Here is a 14,708-nt window from a genome sequence, read left to right as displayed (position 1 = left end):
GTACCTTCCTATTACTACGGCTACCTCCAACTCCTTCAGAAGCAGTGGGACGTGGCCCCTGTACCTTCCTATTACTACGGCTACCTCCAACTCCTCTAACAGCCATGGGGCTTCGCCATCTGAACCTGTGCCATCTGCAAAGACAAACACACAATACAACGTTTCTGCCATCAAGCCACACCCAAAGGTCAGTGTCTCAGCCCGTTTGTCAAAGGGGTTATATTTGATTGGAGCTGGTGACCGCACACTTCCGAAATCCGCATTTACAGTTGTGTTCTGTGAGTGAACAGACAGAGACAGCTGGATGCTACCTACCGTCTAGCTACGGTGGGTATCGCCGATATGTGATGACTACAAATCGGCATTACGGTCTGGCTATTGGAAAACGATGCCATGTGTCTTTCAACTAACCTGCATTTGGCGAGACTTGGTTCTCGATTCGGGAAATATAGTATCTTATTAAARGCTTGTGTCCAGTTGCATGTGGTTCTACCCAAAAATATTCTGAAAGTTTTGTGCTGCCCGAGTAGGTTCSTCGCCATCTTAGCTGCTGCACATCTAGCATTTCCCAGCATCTTGGCAGGAACTAGGATTTATTGTCTATGTGGCTCGGCCAAGTGTAGAAGATGACAGCACGTCACACTGTGCGACCAAAACAAAGATCTACACATGCAAGAGGCATTTCTCACTCAATACAAAACATGGATTTAATATCTRTCGGAATAGTCTCTGGTTTTTGTAACCACCTGCACATTTATAAGATACACTTTTTGCTGATTTCGAGAACAAAGTGTCGGCAAGTGCAGGTTAGTTGAAAAATACATGTAGGCGTTTTCCATCAGCCAGACCGTAACGCCGATTGGAGTCGTCACGTATTGGTGATACCCACCATAGCTACCAACATCCCTCCCTCTACAGCGGGATGAGAYAGCTAGTTGACACTTCCTTTCAGGGTGTGTTTGATCATGAACCTCAGCCGATCAGCAGCTGCGCTGATTAATGGAACAATGACAACATACGCTTGGATATCATCTTAAAGAATGGTTAAAGAATGGCCTTTCTAGGGAGTTTTTCCTAGCCACCGTGCTTCTACACCTGCATTGCTTGCTGTTTGGGGTTTTAGGCTGGGTTTCTGTACAGCACTTTGAMATATCAGCTGATGTACGAAGGGCTARATAAATAKATTTGATTTGGTTCCTCCTCGGTGCTCAGCTCTAATGACTTGGAACAGAATGACAAGGAAACCTTGGGTAAAGGCACCATTTTATCCCCTACCAATCCTGCTCTTCACATTACGCAACAAGCCTACTAAGGTACAAACCTTCAAACTTCTGCTCAAATAAGCTACAGAATCACGAGGCATGGACCTATGCCACAGAACAATGTAACTACAACAATACAGGTCTGCAACCTAAGTGGTTAACGGGGCACACTAGTCTAGTCAGAAGGGAGAGAAAACCAATACATTTGGCACGCCAACACCGCAAAGGTTCAATCCTTTGGACGGTCCACAACCTCCTATATCATCTCATCATTCAACGTGCTTACAAGAAAACCTAATCACAACAAAGTTCCCGCTCCTTCTGCCTTGAGTTCACATTCCTCAGCGAAAGATATGAGTGAAATGTCAATTTGCAGGGTAATGATGCAGAGTTTCTCTCCTCCCTGGCCACAGAGCCATGCCTGTTTGGAGCACACAGACTCTTTCAATAGAGCATTAGCATGTGGCCTGCKAGGGGGAGAGGTAGGCGGGTGGGAGCMGGGTCTGGGGGAACAAAGCCCCTATAGTTGTCTCAAGCCAGGCTATGAGAGTTATGTAATATGACTGGCAGGGCCCACTTTCCTGTTCAGAGTGCTGCAGACTAATCCTATTGAAGAATAGGCCTACTTTGGAAAAGGGAGGAGGGAGAGGGAGAGAAGAAGAAAAAAACACGCTGGTAATGAGCAGAGGCAAAACGATGCAGGGAGAGCATTCACAGGAGAACACCCTTTCATCTGCACTACCGTCCAACACAGCACAACTCCCAACCAGCAGATAACGCTGACAATAATATCAGCACCACCGAGGGCTGGGAGCAGGCTACACACAGAGAGACAGAGAGCGAGAGCGAGAGACAGAGAACGAGAGAACAGAGAGCCAGAGCCAGAGAGCCAGAGCCAGAAGCAGACACAGAGAGCAGAGCCAGAAAGCCAGACCAGAGAGCCAGAGAGCCAGAGAGAGAGCCAGAGAGCCAGAGACCAGAGAGCCAGAGAGCCAGAGAGCCAGAGAGCCAGAGAGCCAGAGAGACAGAGAGCAGAGAGAGACAAGAGAGCGAGAGACAGAAGCCGAGAGACAGGAGACGAGAGACAGAGAGCGAGAGACAGAGAGCGAGAGACAGAGAGCGAGAACAAGAGAGCGAGAACAGAGAGCGAGAGACAGAGAGCGAAGACAGAGAGCAGAGACAGAGAGCGAGAGACAGAGAGCCGAGCAGACAGAGAGCGAGAAGCAGAGACGAGAGCAGAGAGCGAGACAGAGAGCGAGAGCCAGAGCCAGAGAGCCAGAGAGATAGAAAGGAAGAGTGGAGAGAGCGAGAGACAGGGAGTGGCAAAGAGCGAAAGAGAGGAGAGAGGCAACAGAGCTTGAAACAGAGGGAAAGAGAGGTACACCATAACCTACGTCTGTTTCTGCTAACCATTGGCAAAGTGGAGGATGTAGAGCAGTTAAAAATAAAAATCTGATTCTGATTTACTCTACTGGTGCCTGGAAACCATGTGACTGGCATCACATGAGGAGAGGTGGGGGTGGGGYGGAGAGAAACYGTACTGGCAGCATAATGAGCTTTTTTGATCAGTTTCCTTGGTTTCCACTGACAGTAAGCAGATCCGGAATGATTTCAGGAGGTAAACATCACCAGCTCCCGTTGCACAGAGCGTCTGGCTAAAGAGAAGGCTACAGAAGGAATAGGAGAACAAAATGAGAGTAGGGAGAGAACGAGAGGGGAGATCCATTTTACAGCCCCCATGCTGAAAGTCTGTGTGCTGGGGCTGTGCACCGTGGGGAAAAGGCGGCCGTCTCTTCAGAGGCGTGGGCTGCCACTACTTACTGATCGAGCAGCACGGTCACATGAGTCGCATGCAGGAGAGGGACACTTCATTAGTGACACTGAGCTCTACGGGAGCGGTGACCTACTTTCCAAACCAAGTTGCTCGCCACACAAACAGCCATGCATACACACCAAATCACACACACAAAAGCCCACACCAGCTAAAACACAGAACCCCTTTAACAAAGGGACAGGAAGGCAGGGCCTGGGCCTGCACTAAGCCCTGCTCTTAAAATACACATTCCAGTTGAGAGTGCAGGGCTTTAAAGCTGCCAGCTGGTACTAGCACTGCTCCTGTCTGGCCCTCTCCCACTCTCTCTCTCTCCTACTCTCTCTCTCATAGCTTGAAATGATAAGTCTATAGCCACACACACAGACCGGTACGCAGTTCCACAGCAAACCCTCTCTATGGTGCCATATGAGTGTCCTTTATTTAGCATCTGAGACAGTTTGGAGAAATCTGACAAGTCAAAACAACAAGACTGCTGGAGTACAGGAATACGGGCCTTAGAAAACAACCCCCTTTCTGTAAACAACGTTTCATAACATTATACAGCGTGTTCAAACCTTCAGTACGTCGTGACAAACACAGGGACCAAGAAACAGAGATGGCTCCAGAYACAACGTGGAGAGAATGTAGCAATACATACCGATTCCATGGCTGTCRGCGGATGGGTGACGTTAAAATCCTGCTTTAAAAAGGGCTGCAGTCGGGAAATCCAAAGAATCCTACAAAACAAAAGAAAACCGGAGAATTAGTTACCGAGATGCTGACTGGCGTTTCACATTCCTAATGAGGGAATATTCCTAATGTAGGGAGTCATCTTCCCCCATTCAGGTTGTGCTATTCCCCCAACATTGTATGGCTTCCAGAAGAGGCTGGGCTTAGTGCAACCTTTCAAAGGTCAAAGCCTCACTATGCCAACCTCTCCTACCCCTGTGGACAGCCCCTCACAACCAACCCTACAGCCACAGCCCCTCAACTCCCCCCCCCCCAGCCAGCCCCACAACCCCCACCCCATCCACAGCCAGCCCCTCAACCCTTGCTTTGTCCCAACTCTGAGGGCAGGGGTTTATCAGGATTTGAAAGATAGAGGGGCTTTTCAAAGGCCTTCAGTTGTGCCACATCGGTTACATTCCTGTGTCGCTGTCGAAGCGTAGCCCTCGCTCACATTTTTCCACTGCAGTTGTTCCAAATAACATTGAGAGTGTCCACTTACACAAATGGTGGATAACAAGTTGGCCTCAAGAGGACCTACACACCCCGCAGTTAGGCTCAGTGGTATTGGTGGGAAAGTATATGTTCTTAAGGATAGAGAAATAACATGCTTTCAGTCTTAGAGGGCGTTATTCAACACATAGAGTTTGTTCTTTTAGAAATTACTGAAATAATACAAAAAGGACGTTTTGCTTGTATCTTGCCCAACTTTCCTTCTGAAGAGAACAGGTGCAACAGCTTACCCGGAATCTGTCAGACTGGCCATTATTCTTGTGTGCAGGCCATGAAAGCAATATCAGCACTTCCACTAGTAGAGATGTAACGGTTAATCGGTTAGCACAGAAATATATTCCACCGAGGTCTTACAGGATAATTCGCAAAATTTAGCGGAATTAATTGCAGCGTGTATTTTCGTTAGTCGTCATGCATCTTATTTATAACACACACAAAGCATACAGAGTAGAGGTCGACCGATTATGATTTTTCAACGCCGATAACGATTATTGGAGACAAAAATACCGATTGAATCGGCCGATTTATATAAAATTAAAATAAATGTTTTTATATATATATATATATAATATATATATTATATTACTATACACACACACACACACACACACATTTTTGTAATAATGACAATTGCAACAATACTGAATGAACAATGAACACTTTTATTTTAACTTAATATAATACATAAATACACACACACAGCTCTGAAGTGACAATGATACTGAAGAGTCTGCTTAGGAGACAAATACTCTTAACTGTTTGAATAAAAACAGAGTTTAAGTTACCTGTGATGAATGTTGAAAACAAAAACTGTCATTTCTATATGCAGGAAATCCTATTTTAATAATGGGCATGGTAAGAATTGACGACCAAAGTGCGAGTCATAATTCCCATGACACCTTCTAGCAAAATCTGAAAAGCGGTTCCTTCATTTATTCCATAGGATACTTTTAGATTCACTTAAAATAAGGTCTGTGTTTCGTGTAGGCTTACACCACCTTGCCAATTTTATAACTGTGTAGATATCCATAGGACAAGGTAACTCTGATCAATATTGGCTAAATATAAGCGAAGATCATTTTTTTGTAGAGTGGATTTATGAAAATATGTTGACAAACGTTACCTTATCCTAGTGAGATTTACACGGGTATCAAAACGTCGAGGCGGTTTAAGCCTGCACGAAACACAGACCTTATTTGAAGTAGATCAAGACATTCTCTATGGAAGACATGAACGGTAAAATAACGAAGGAACCCATTTCAAGTTCAGCCGCAAGTTATTACAGGAATTATAACGCGTCGACTATTTCTCTCTAAACCATATACCTTTGACTAATCCGGAAACTATCACCTAGAAAACAAAACGTTTATTCCGTTCCGTATTTTATCTAACGGGTGGCATCCATGAGTCTAAATATTCCTGTTAAATTGCACAACCTTTAATGTTATGTCATAATTACGTAAAATTCTGGCAAATTAGTTCGCAAAGAGCCAGGCGGCCCAAACTGTTGCATATACCCTGACTCTGCGTGCAATGAACGCAAGAGAAATTACACAATTTCACCTGGTTAATATTGCCTGCTAACCTGGATTTCTTTTAGCTAAATATGCAGGTTTAAAATATATACTTGTGTATTGATTTTAAGAAAGGCATTGATGTTTATGGTTAAGTACACATTGGAGCAATGACAGTCATTGATTGATTGTGTTTAATAAGATAAGTTTAATGCTAGCTAGCAACTTAGCTTACTGCATTCGCGGCACAGGCAGGCTCCTCGTGGAGTGCAATGTAATCAGTGTTAGAGCATTGGACTAGTTGGACTAGTAAGGTTGCAAGATTGAATCCCCCGAGCTGACAAGGTTAAAAATCTGTCTTTTTTAACTAGGCAGAAAGTTCCTAGGCCGTCATTGAAAATAAGAATGTGTTCTTAACTGACTTGCCTAGTTAAATAAAGATTAAATAAAGGTGAAAAAAATTTTTTTTTTAATTATTATTATTTATATATATATATATATATATATATATATATATATATAAAAAATCCTTTTAAAATCGGCAAATTGGCGCCCAAATATACCGATTTCCGATTGTTATAAAAACTTGAAAATCGGCCCCGATTAATCGGTCGACCTCTAATACAGAGCCTAGTTTGAGGAGCGGAATAGCCTATCAACTGTCAGACAGAGCAAGAGCAGCTCCTCAAAAAGCTGGTACTGGAGTGCTCTTATAAGCATAGTCATTGCACAACAAATAACAGTTCTAAGTGCAATCACATGTCAAAAAAAATTAATTAGAAATGTTTTGATGGCAGCGATTAAAAACAGCTAGTATTTGTATTTCTCAATCTCAATTCGGAATTAAAGCGCGCCTCCGAATCGTCATTTGAGTGCATAGGCTATAGTCAAAGGTAGGCAGGCTATCAGCGTGTCACCCACCAATTTGCAATGTGAGCTTGAGGCTGCATAATTGTTTGAAACCTCAACATTTTACTTCAAATGAGAAACGTCTTACCTTGCTTCAAAGTAGCCTCGCCAAAATCCCACCATAGAAACATGGAGGCAATTATTTTATAAAGACTTCCTGCTGTCATTAACCAGCATTTCTCTGCTGTTCTATTGGTTTTCATATCAACTTTCTTTCATTGTCGAGAAAACAAAGGACCAATCCTAGTCATATTAACAACCCATCCTAGATGTTGTTATTAGATTCTAAGTTTCTAACAGATTTTCATCTGTCACTTTCTCATTATCTCACATTTTCAGCTCGGCTGGCATTAGGTGCTCTGTTGAGAACAGTGTTATCAGCTCGGCTGGCATTAGGTGCTCTGTTGAGAACAGTGTTTTCAGCTCGNGTTTTCAGCTCGGCTGGCATTAGGTGCTCTGTTGAGAACAGTGTTTTCAGCTCGGCTGGCATTAGGTGCTCTGTTGAGAACAGTGTTTTCAGCTCCGCTGGCATTAGGTGCTCTCTGTTTAGAAAAGAGGTCGACCGATTAATCGGAATGGCCGATTAATTAGGGCCGATTTCAAGTTTTCATAACAATCGGAAAATCGGTATTTTTGGACACCGATTTGGCCGATTTTTAAAATATATATATTTTTACACCTTTATTTAACTAGGCAAGTCAGTTTAAGAACACATTCTTATTTTCAATGATGGCCTAGGAACGGTGGGTTAACTTCCTTGGTCAGGGGCAGAACGACAGATTTTTACCTTGTCAGCGCGTGGATTCCATCTTGCAACCTTACAGTTWACTAGTCCAACGCTCTAACCTGCCTGTTACGCAAATGCAGTAAGAAGCTACGGTAAGTTGCTAGCTAGCATTAAACTTATCTTATAAAAAACAATCAATCAATCATAATCACTAGTTAAACTAGTAATATCATCAACCATGTGTAGTTATCTAGCGTGTCCTGCGTTGCATATAATCGATGTGGTGCGCATTCGTGGAAAAAGGACTGCAGTTGCTCCAACTTGTACCTAACCATAAACATCAATGCCTTTCTTAAAATCAATACACAGAAGTATATATTTTTTAAACCTGCAWATTTAGCTAAAAGAAATCCAGGTTAGCAGGCAATATTAACCAGGTGAAATTGTGTAATTTCTCTTGCGTTCATTGCACGCAGTCAGGGTATATTCAACAGTTTGGGCAGCCTGGCTCGTTGCGAACTAATTTGCCAGAAATTTACGTAATTATGACATAACATTGAAGGTTGTACAATGTAACAGCAATATTTAGACTTCTGGATGCCACCCGTTAGATAAAATACGGAACGGTTCCGTATTTCACTGAAATAATAAACGTTTTGTTTTCGAAATGATAGTTTCCGGATTGGACCATATTAATGACCTAAGGCTCGTATTTCTGTGTGTTATTATGTTATAATTAAGTCTATGATTTGATAGAGCAGTCTGACTGAGCAATGGTAGGCAGCAGCAGGCTCGTAAGCATTCATTCAAACAGCACTTTCGTGCGTTTTGCCAGCAGCTCTTCACTGTGCTTCAAGCATTGCGCTGTTTATGACTTCAAGCCTAACGTAACTCCAGAGATTAGGCTGGTGTAACCGATGTGAAATGGCTAGCTAGTTAGCGGGGTGCACGCTAATAGCGTTTCAAACGTCACTCGCTCTGAGACTTGGAGTAGTTGTTACCCTTGCTCTGCATGGGCACGGCTTTTGTGGAGCGATGGGTAACGCTGCTTCGAGGGTGGCTGTTGTCGATGTGTTCCTCGTTCGAGCCCAGGTAGGAGCGAGGAGAGGGACGGAAGCTATACTGTTACACTGGCAATACTAAAGTGCCTATAAGAACATCCAATAGTCAAAGGTATATGGAATACATATGGTAGAGAGAGAAATAGTCCTATAAATACTACATTAACTACAACTTAAAACTTCTTACCTGGGATATTGAAGTCTCATGTTAAAAGGAACCACCAGCTTTCATATGTTCTCATTATCTGAGCAGAAACTTAAACGTTAGCTTTCTTACATGGCACATATTGCACTTTTATTTTCTTCTCCAACACTTTGTTTTTGCATTATTTAACCAAATTGAACATGTTTCATTATTTATTTGAGGCTACATTTATTTTTATTGATGTATTATAACCTCTTGACGCTAGGGGTCAGATTTTTATATATATATATATTTTTAAATAACGTTCCCAAGGTAAACTGACTATTTCTCAGGTCCAGATCGTAGAATATGCATATAATGTACAGATTAGGATAGAAAACACTCCAAAGTTTCCAAAACTGTCAAAATATTGTCTGAGTATAACAAAACTGATTCTGCAGGCGAACACTTGAGAAAATCTAACCCGGAAGTGATTGTTTTTATCTTTTATCTGTGTTTCCTGGCCCGTCTTTCTTCCATTTAAAAGGGGTATCAACCATATTCCTTTTCCAATGGCTTCCCCAGGCTGTGACCAGGCTTTAGACATAGTTTCACGCTTTTATTTTGAAAAATTAGCGAGATTTTTCAAAAGTAGTCAGGTGTCCTCTGATTAGTTGCTGCGCGTGATAGGGTAGCTCTCCATTTTCTTTTTCTCTCTTATTGAATAGGTTACGGTCCGGTTGAAATATTATCGATTATGTTTGTTAAAAACAACCTGAGGATTGATTATAAAAAACATTTGACATGTTTCCATGACCATTACGGATACTTTTGGGAATTTTCGTCGAACGGACCGAGGCTTTAGTTTTCTGAACATAATGCGCAACCCAAATGGCGTTTTTTTTGTTATAAAAGTAATATTTAACGAACAAAAATAACATTTGTTGTGTAACTGGGAGTCTCTTGAGTGCAAACATCCGAAGATTATCAAAGGTAAGCGATTCATTTTATTGCTTTTCTGACTTTTGTGACCATGCTAATTTGGGGCTAGCTGTTCTAGCATTGATTGATACACTCACAAAAGCTTGGATTTCTTTCTCTGTAAAGCATATTTTCAAAATCTGACACGATAGGTGGATTAACCTCTTGAGAATACAGGGGGTGCTGTTTCAACTTCGACATTTTGCGTTCCCAAATTAAACTGCCTCATACTCAATTCTTGCTCGTACAATATGCATATTATTATTACTATTGGATAGAAAACAATCTCTAGTTTCTAAAACCGTTTGAATTATGTCTGTGGGTGAACCAGAAGTCTTTCTGCAGCGAAAATCATGACAGGAACTGCGAAGGTCTGAAAACTAGGCTCTGATCTCYGATCAGTTTAAAGCTCTGTATGTGTCCTATGGGTCGAAATGAACTGCACCCGCCTTCCCCTGGATGTCAGTAACCAATGAGAAGTGMAATGGAGTCTCTACGTATTTCTCAGACTTTATAAAAGGCCATGGAGTGGYAMGTCCGTTCTTTTTGACGCTCGTCAAGACGCAAGAGAGGACATCAGAATGGCATGCTCAAAAGCTCTCGTTATCGGCCTAAGATATATCCGTCTGTGATTTAATTCGATATAGGTGTTAGAAACATCATAACGAAGTTATTTTAAACCGATTTATATCAGTRTATGCGAGTATATTGCTATTTTCGGAATTTTTGTAGTATTGCGTTTGGAGGATTTGGACATGTGTGTGCCACGTAGCTATTGTTAGCTGCTAATTCCGAAGTTGAAGAGGACGTTTTACAACAAAGCAACGATTATTTTGGACAAAGGACACCTTGCCCAAGATTCTGATGGAAGCTCAACTAATAGTAAGAACTATTTATGATGTTAATTCGTTGTTCTGTGGAAAAATGTAAAAGTATTTTTCGGCCATTATTGCGGCACTGGTCTGGCTGTAACGCACACTGTATGTCTAGTAACSTTAATTTTAKAAATCTAACACAGCGGTTGCATTAATAACTAATGRATCTTTCAATTGCTGTCCAACCTGTATTTTTTAGTCAAGTTTTRGATTATTTATTGATTAGATTAGGTGCCTTTCCAAGATGGCGCCGGCCAGAATGCATGCCATGTTTTTACTGATTACATTGCATAACCACGATTTGTGCTGCTAAATATGCACATTTTCAAACAAAAGCTATATGCATTGTGTAATATGATGTTACAGGACTGTCATCTGATGAAGTATATCAAGGTTAGTAAAATTATATATATTTTGCTGGGTTGTTACGATCGCTAACCTGTGCTGCTGGTAAATTGCTTGTGTTTCTGGCTATTGTGGTAAGCTCATATAATGCTATATTGTGTTTTCGCCGTAAAACACTTAAAAAATCTGACATATTGGCTGGATTCACAAGARGRTGGGCTTTCATTTGCTGTACGCTGTGTATTTTTCAGAAATGTTTTAAGATGAGTAATTAGTTATTTGACGTTGGTCTCTGTAATTATTCTGGCAGCTTCGGCACTATTTCAGATTGCAGCTGCAATGTAGAACTGTGATTTATACCTGAAAAATGCACATTTTTCTAAAAAAACATATGCTATACCATAAATATGTTATCAGACTGTCATCTTATGAAGTTGTTTCTTGGTTAGTGGCTATATATATATCTTTATTTAGTTGAATTAGTGATAGCTACCCATGCAGGAAAAAAATGGTGGGAAAAAAAGTTGTGTCTTTTGCTATCGTGGTTAGCTAATAGATTTACATTGTGTCTTCCCTGTAAAACATTTTAAAAATCAGAAATGATGGCTGGATTCACAGATCTGTATCTTTCATCTGGTGTCTTGGACTTGTGATTTAATGATATTTAGATGCTAGTATTTACTTGTGCGCTATGCTAGGCTATGCTAGTCAGCTTTTTTTACTGTGGGGGTGCTCCCGGAACCGGGATGGTGACTCGTGAGAAGTTAACAACAAGCTAAGCTGTGTTTTGGTATATTTCACTTGTGATTGCATGATTATAAATATTTTAGTAATTTTTTTGCGCCCTGCAATTCAGCGGTTGTTTAGGAAAATGATCCCGTAAAGGGATCCGTAGCGCAGAGAAGTTAAGTTAAAATAAGTGTTCATTCAGTTGTTTTGTAATTGTCATTATTACAATTTAAAAAAATAAAAAATAAAAAAACAACAAAACAAAAAAACGTCCAATTAATCGGTATCGTCTTTTTTTGGTCCTCCAATAAATCGATTCTGTATCGAAAAATCATAATCGGTCGACCCTCTAGTTTAGAACAGTGTTTTCAGCTCGGCTGGCATTAGGTGCTCTGTTTAGAACAGTGTTTTCAGCTCGGTTGGCAATTAGGTGCTCTGTTTAGAACAGTGTTTTCAGCTCGGCTGGCATTAGGTGCTCTGTTTAGAACAGTGTTTCCCCACGAATGGCATTTTGGCAAATGTTTGAAAATTATGTTTTATTAGCGGCTTCATTACAGGAGTTGCATGTTCAAAAATATAGCCTTTTGACTAAGATGATAGGCTTCTACTGTTGCATGTTTTCATTAAACTCTTAACGAAAAATGTCAGTTCCTTGTATGCATGCATAGCAATTTCTGTAGGTCACGTCATTTTACTGTTTGGGAAAAATGTAACTGTTTGTTGACCGGTTAATGAGGGTTGGTTAGTCGGCAGCAACATTTACCGAACTGTGCATCCCTAGCCATTAGAGATAGCAATAGTCATAGATTAAGAAAATATATGTTACATCTGCAAAACATTTTCTGTCAATCTTAGCAGCTAGAAATGGAACAGCAAGAATCTCAAGTTAACATACCGATTGAAGTGGATGACACTAGAGCCCAGGCCAGGCCATGCCAAGGGCTGGAGGTGCCAGGACAAAACAGGAAGTGAGGCCAGATTAAGGGGCCAGGCCTCACTGGGATGGACAGGGGGGATGGTGACGTGTCTGTTAAAATCAGAACCCTGTTGGTTCTCACAGCAGGAATACAGGGATTGGACTAATCCAGAATGGAGAGCAGAGCACTCCCTCTTAAATGGGGCTTGAATACAGGCTTGTAATCTTACTAAGAAAATCCCCCGACCGCACAGTGACAAAGCACACTCACTTTAAGCCGGGCCATGCTAAAACACACAAGACATCACTCATGGGTAACACAGATCAGTCTCTGGCAGGGTAAGCTCTTGGTTGGGTAGACTATGGACATCTGAGGATATCATGCCAGGGTTAAATTCAACTTGAATGTGAAATGTCGTATTTAGAATCCTTACGGAGCTTTAAATTCTGATTGAAATAAAATAAAAACATAAGTGATAACGCCAAACTCACTGATCTCCCTTTGTGCACCTACGATCAAATGAGCGAGACATGTTTCCTTTGTCACTGATACGAGCCCATACTACTAGCAAACACACTGCACATTAAAACTCCATTAATCTGTCTGTGGAGGATATCTCTCCCTCTAGGGTTGGTCGGAGGTTTTCCACCACTCGTAGGGTGCACACTATGTTGACCTTAAAAGGGAAACTTTGAGCCTGAGAAGCCAAGCTCCGGCGCTTTGCCACAGCTCTTAGGGAGCTGGTTATATTCCTCTTGAAAGAGGATGCTTCCACAATTATTCATACACCGGGAGGGATTACCAAAGACAGGACTTCAGTTTCACCACAGGCCATGGGCCAGGCTCTGCAGACTTCATGCCAACATAGTTGAGACTGTTTAAGCTACCAGTCATTGCAAGGCGCCCAAGCCTGCACTTCTCAAACATCTCAAGCAGGATGACTCGGCCAATAACACATGGCTCCTACCTTGTGGTAATGTGGTGGCCCCCTCATGCCCTCAGGGCAGGCACAAGACTCAACGAGAAGTGACAGCTACATCTGCAGGCAGGGGGAGGGGAGACCAGGTATTTTAAGAACGCCAAAACAAGTTCATCCCGTGTCAGTATGTCAGTATTTGAGGCTTCCTGTAAGTGTGTTTGCCCTGGCTATAGCGAGGCAGAAGCACACAAATGCTCTTGTGCAAATATCCATAGTCCCGCCTGCCAGGGGCAGCTGGGCAGGATGTGACATTTGTTTGGAGCTWCGGCTCATATGAACACGGCAGAGACAGCCTACTGGTTTTAAAAAAATAAAAAAAGCACACCAATGAGGTAATTTACTACCTGCTGACATTGAGCTGGACTAGAAGTCACCCGTTCACACACATAGGCAGGGCAGGGAGCTGCCAGTCAGTCCAATGTGTCCAGCAAGTGTACATTTATGACTGGGGAAGTAGTAAAGTCTAACAGGACCAAACTGGCCATTTAATCCCTGCCACATGGGGGACAGACTGCTGGGAGCAACAACACACCACCATAGGTTTGGCCATTCATAGTCAAACCCAGAAATCTTAGTTACTTAGACTTAAATGAAGGTTTGCTAGGCATGTGGGGAGCCTGGGCTATTCCTGGCCCATATGAAGAGCCTCTTTGCAGGGGGTAGTGAGGCTTGAGTGAGGCCTGTCTGCAGAGAGAGGAAGGGAAACGCTGAAGTTAGTGTCCGCTCTTCATTTTCTTTCCCTTTTGGTTCTTTGCAGTAGCTCTGGGCCCCTCCAGGGTCTCACACCAAAGAGGGTGCTGCAGCTGTGGGCCCCTCCAGGGTCTCACACCAAAGATGGTGCTGCAGCTCTGGGCCCCTCCAGGGTCTCACACCAAAGAGTGTGTGTGTGTTTGGCCTACAGTGGCCCTCCAGGCGCAATGCCTCCAGTTACTACTCCAATTTATTTCTGTGTGTTAATAGACATGTTTAGCAGGGTTCTCTGGTGAATGAGACCGGTTCCCCAAAACCAGCCGTGTTTACACGACTTGTGTTGAGCCACACTGGGGGGGCCACACTGCTCATTTGTAACGGCTGCATCTATCCTGGCTAATTAGGTTTGACTCAGCACGATGGGAGATTGAGAAGGCAGGCGACACATGAGTAAAAACTGCTGATTGAGGCACAAAACCTGGCACAAAAGCTTCACAAAAATCCAGAGATACTAATCAGCACGGCTTTTAGGTGAGCCTACCA

General features: G+C 42.4%; 1 long non-coding RNA gene across 1 annotated transcript in view; it reads right to left on the bottom strand.

Annotated features, from left to right (window-relative positions):
* The window catches only part of LOC111969316 (uncharacterized), a 125,464-nt gene that overhangs the window by 78,744 nt on the left and 32,012 nt on the right, over positions 1-14,708 (bottom strand). Inside the window, exon 2 of the long non-coding RNA XR_002877977.1 lies at positions 3,734-3,812. This is a non-coding gene — a long non-coding RNA (uncharacterized lncRNA). The remainder of the gene's footprint in view (positions 1-3,733; positions 3,813-14,708) is intronic.

Source organism: Salvelinus sp. IW2-2015, linkage group LG10 (assembly GCF_002910315.2).
Source record: "Salvelinus sp. IW2-2015 linkage group LG10, ASM291031v2, whole genome shotgun sequence".
NCBI lineage: Eukaryota > Metazoa > Chordata > Actinopteri > Salmoniformes > Salmonidae > Salvelinus > Salvelinus sp. IW2-2015.
This window is presented reverse-complemented; position numbering and strand designations above follow the sequence as displayed.